This window comes from Bison bison, unplaced genomic scaffold (assembly GCF_000754665.1).
Source record: "Bison bison bison isolate TAMUID 2011002044 unplaced genomic scaffold, Bison_UMD1.0 scf7180017864308, whole genome shotgun sequence".
Taxonomy (NCBI): Eukaryota; Metazoa; Chordata; class Mammalia; order Artiodactyla; family Bovidae; genus Bison; species Bison bison.
In genome coordinates, this window is record NW_011494880.1 from 218,912 (window position 1) to 224,236 (window position 5,325).

General features: G+C 36.9%; 1 pseudogene; it reads right to left on the reverse strand.

Annotated features, from left to right (window-relative positions):
* LOC104997406 overlaps positions 1-5,325 on the reverse strand; it is a 22,395-nt pseudogene that overhangs the window by 2,957 nt on the left and 14,113 nt on the right.

Sequence of the window (5,325 nt, forward strand, 5' to 3'; positions counted from 1 at the left end):
GATGGTGACTGCAGCCATGAAATTAAAAGATGCTTACTCCTTGGAAGGAAAGCCTAGACAGCATATTAAAAAGCAGGGACATTACTTTGTCAACAAAGGTCCATCTAGTCAATACTATGGTTTTTCCAGTAGTCATGTATGGATGTGAGAGTTGGACTATAAGAAAGCTGAGCATAGAAGAATTGATTCTTTTGAACTGTGGTTTTGGAGAAGACGCTTTAGTGTCCTTTGGACAGTGAGGGGATCCAACCAGTCCATCCTAAAGATCAGTCCTGAGTGTTCATTGGAAGAACTGATGCTGAAGCTGAAACTCCAATACTTTGGCCACCTGATGTGATAAGCTGCTTCATTGGAAAAGACCCTGATGCTGGGAAAGATTGTGGGCAGGAGGATAAGGGGAAGACAGAGGATGAGATGGTTTGACGGCATCACCAACTCAATGGACATGAGTTCGGGTAAATTCCAGGAGTTGGTGATGGACAGGGAGGCCTGGCGTGCTGCGGTTCATGGGGTGGCAGAGTCAGACACAACTGAACGACTGAACTGAACTGAACTGAAGGAGTGGAAAAGATAGGTGTAAGGGGAGAATTCATACACAGAACAGTGCACAGAGTTACTTAAAATTTCACAGTGAAAAGTAATTATAGCCAAAGTAAACATATTTTGCTTCTGAATGTAAAGGATGTGACCATGTATAACACAATGCCTTTAAATTTTCTCATTTGTTTTTTCCTCTGTGGCTAAAAATAGCAATGAAGGAGTAAAGTTGTCTTACTTAAACTCAAAGGAGTTTTTGAATAATAAATGTTGGATGTTTGTTTCCTATTGAAGTAGAATCACTCTGCTCAGGTGTTACTCATGTTTTCAATATTTTTCTGCCAAGTCTTACCAAGAAGGTCATTCTGGGGTATCCACTTAAACAGACGAGTATTGGGCCCTAGGGTATCTGGTTTCTTGCCATCATATCTCCATAGAACCTGTTAAGGTAAAGGAAATACCTTATTCCATGAGTTAAACTTCAAAGTCATAGTGTTAAAATTTTAAGCAAATAAAATTTAAATGCCTCTGTATAACAGATAAATAAATCTGAACATAAGGCCTTAATTGATAATAACTACTAATATACTACTGAATTACAATACCCACATTTGATGTATTCATTTTCAGGTTCAATCTGAGATGGAATGCTATCATGACATGTCACATATGATGACATAGACAAATAGGTTTTCAATGACAAATTCAAATATTTAAGAAATTTTTGCATTTTTATCTTATTTCTAGGGCAGAAAGACTATGGCAAATTTTTAATAAATCACATATTTTTGTTTTAGTTTGCATTCTAAATCTCATTTTAAGTTTATTCACCAATTTGTTTTTAACTGTTATAAGTGTTTACTTATATCCACATGTTAATATAACTTATTTTATTAGAATTTTGCAATTTTACTGCAGAGAAGAAAATGTATGCAATCAGCAACTTAAGAGAAATACTCTGCTTATTTATAGTTTATTAATAATAAGTTAATTAGGGCTGTCTAGGAAATATAATTTCATTTAGATTACAAATTGTTAAATACTACTTCCAAAAACAATGAACTGGAGTTTTTTTTTACATAAATCCAGATTATTGGAGAAGGAAATGGCAACCCACTCCAGTATTCTTGCCTGAAGAATCCCATGGACAGAGGAGCCTGGAGGATACAATCCATGAGATCAAAAGAGTTGGACACGACAGCAACTAAACCGCCACCACCAGATTATTAACAGTATTATCATACTAGGCTTGGAAATGTTTTACCTTTAGAAAAAAAGAGTCAGTTGGTAATTTGTAAGGGACAACAAGGCTGTTGAAAAAGTTTCATAGTTGTGACACTAACGTTATTCAACTGACCCTGAATGCTTCAACAATGAAGCAGAAAGCACCGACAGTATTGATTAACTCGGTCTCTGGGTATAGTAGCAAAGTAAGGACCAGTTTTGTAATTCCAAGCAATTCTTATAAGCTAGATTATAATTTACTAGTGTTTAACTTCTATTTGCTTTGTGAATGTAAAGTAACTTTAGTTTTTCAGCAAAAAATTAGCCTAGGCAATAAGAGAAGCCAACCTTTCTCTGAATAGCAACCTGGAAAGCACATTAATTAGGTCTATTCCAAAACTTAGGGAATGTAAAAGGGACCAGGAATTCCTGGCAAGTACAAACTGCAAGAAGCACTCCAGACTTTTATAAATATTGCTAAACATTATTGAGAGGCCACATATACCATGAAAATTCAACTCCTGAGAACATCTGTATGTGTATTTTGTCTTCAGGAGTCCTTTGGGAAAACGGGCAAACGACAAGACAGAATTTGGTGATTTCTTTTCTTGTCCACACTACCATTACAATACCAAAATTCACACCCTATCTCTTACATATTTTCTTTGTGATTACAGTGTTAATCCAAATTTAAGGTCAGGAAGACATTCTATGTACTGTTCTACCATCTACCATATATATTTTGTTTTGTTTTTTTTAATATAAATCTGAGATAATTTGGAGATATCTTTATAGTTTGTCCTTCTTGCATAATATATCTGTAATCAGGTTTTTTACAGAATTTAATAGTTTCCTTAAGTACTCATCCACTATTAAGTTACTTTACGTACTTTTTGTGGAATCTGGGCAAGAGCTGATGCAATTACATTGACTTTTTCTTCTGTTATGTTACTGATTATTGACCCCAAAGTAAACACCACAATACCATTTTCTCCAGAGCTCTGAACAAACTCTTCCATTTCCTGTGAAAAAGAATTTACTCATCACAAATGAGCAACAACAGCATAGCAAACAGTATTGAAAAGTTTGCCAGGAAAAAAAAAAAAAAAAACTAAAGAGACAAAATCAGACAGTCTAGAAATTATTAGAGTAGTCACTGTTTTTTTTTTTTTAATATCATGGTAAAATGAATACAACATAAAATTTTACCATCTTAATCATTCCTATGAATATGGTTCAGTAAAGTTAACTATATTCACATTGTGAACCAACCTCCAGAACTTTTTCATCTGGCAAAAATGGACATCTGTACCCATTAAGAAACTCCATTTTCATCTTTCCTCAGTCCCTGGGAACCATTATTCTACTCTATGTTTCAACAGATTAGATTAGATCCTTTTTTCAAGTTGGATTGTACAGTCTATCTTTTCACCTCTGGCTTAATTCACTTAGCATAAGATTCATTCATGTTGTGACATGTGTCAGAATTTTCCTTTAAAGATTAAGTAATACTCCATCTTTTTGTATCTACAACATTTTGTTTATTCTGTTTATGGATGCTTCAGTTTCTTCAGCCTCTTGGCTCTTATAAATACTGCTTTCATGAATATGGTGTGAAAATATCTCATTGCGATCCTCATTTCAATTCTTTTGTATATATAACCAGAAGAGGAATTGCCACATCATATGTATCGGTGCTAGGCTTCAACAGTATGTGAACTGAGAACTCCCAGGTGTACAGGCTGGGTTAGAAAAGGCAGAGGAACCACAGATCAAATTGCCAACATCTGTTGGATCATAGGAAAAGCAAAGGAATTCCAGTAAAACATCTACTTCTGCTTTACTGATCATGCTAAATCCTTTGACTGTGTGGATGACAACATACTGTGGAAAATTCTTAAAGAGATGGGAATACTGCCTTACCTGCATCCTGAGAAACCTGTATGCAGGAAAAGAAGCAACAGTTAGAACTGGGCATGGAACAACGAACTGGTTCAAAATTGGGAAAAGACTAACTCAAGACTGTATCTAGTCACTCGGCTTATTTAAGTAATAGGCAGAGTATATCATGCGAAAGGCCAGGCTGGATGAAACATAAGCTGGAATCGATTGTTGGGAGAAATATCAACAAACTTAGATATGCAGATGATACCACCCTAATGGCAGAAAGTGAAGAGGAGCTAAAGAGCCTCTTGAGAGTGAAAGAGGAGAGTGAAATTGCTGGCTTAAATACAACATGGCAAATAGATGGGGAAACAATGGAAACAGTGAGAGACTTTATTTTGGGGGGCTCCAAAATCACTGTGAATAGTGACTGTAGCTATGAAATTAAAAGATGCTTGGAAGGAAAGCTGTGACCAACTTAGACAGTGTATTCAAAAGCCAAGACATCATTTTGCTGACAAAGTCCATACACTAAAAATATGGTTTTTCCAGTAGTCATGTATTGATGAAACAGTTGGACTATCAAGTTGAGTGAGTACCAAAGAAATGATTGTTTTGAACTGTGGTGCTGGAGAAGACTCTTGAGAGTCCCTTGGACAGCAAAGAGATCAAACTGGTCAATCCTAAAGGATATCAGTCCTGAATATTCATTAGAAGGACTAATGCTTTGGCCAATACTTTGGCCAACTGATGTGAAGAGTTGATTCATTGGAAATGACCCTGATTCTGGGAAAGATTGAGGGTAGGGGGGAAAAGGAATGACAGAGCATGAGCTGATTGGATAACATCATTGACTCAATGGACATGAGTTTGAGCAAACTCCAGGAGATAGTGAAGGACAGGGAAGCCTGGCATGCTGCTGCTCCATGGGGTGACAGAGTCAAACACAATTGAGCAACTCAACAGAAACAGTGTGTATTGACAGGTTTTAAATTCAAAAGTGTGTATTATTCTTACCACATATATATAGTTAGTTTATAAAGTAATTTCCCTCCTGCCTTCTTGATTCTTGAACATGCTAACTTCACATCTTTGACTTTGGTCAGTTGTGTTTTTCAGTATTAAACACCAAAATTTTATTTTAGAAAATTTTGAGGAAACTCCATACTGTTTTTGAAAGTGAAAGTGTAGTTGCTCAGTCCTGTTTGACTCTTTGAGACCCCATGAACTGTAGCCTACCAGGCTCCTCTGTCCATAGAGTTCTCCAGGCAAGAATACTAGAGTGGTTTGCCATTTCCTTCTCCAGGGCATCTTCCCTACCCAGGGATCAAACCTGGTCTCCCTCAGTTTAGGCAGATTCTTTACCATCTGAGCCACCATGGAAGCCCCTACAGTTTTTAGTCATAGGTGTCTTTTTTAACAGATGACATCCCTGAGGTCCTTGGGAAGGAAATGGATGAGATGAGGTCAATTTCTTCTATTATGTGTTATGTGTATTTGTGCAAATGTGTGCAAACCAGTCCATTCTGAAGGAGATCAGCCCTGGGATTTCTTTGGAAGGAATGATGCTAAAGCTGAAACTCCAGTACTTTGGCCACCTCATGCGAAGAGTTGACTCATTGGAAAAGACTCTGATTCTGGGAGGGATTGGGGGCAGGAGGAGAAGGGGACGACAGAGGA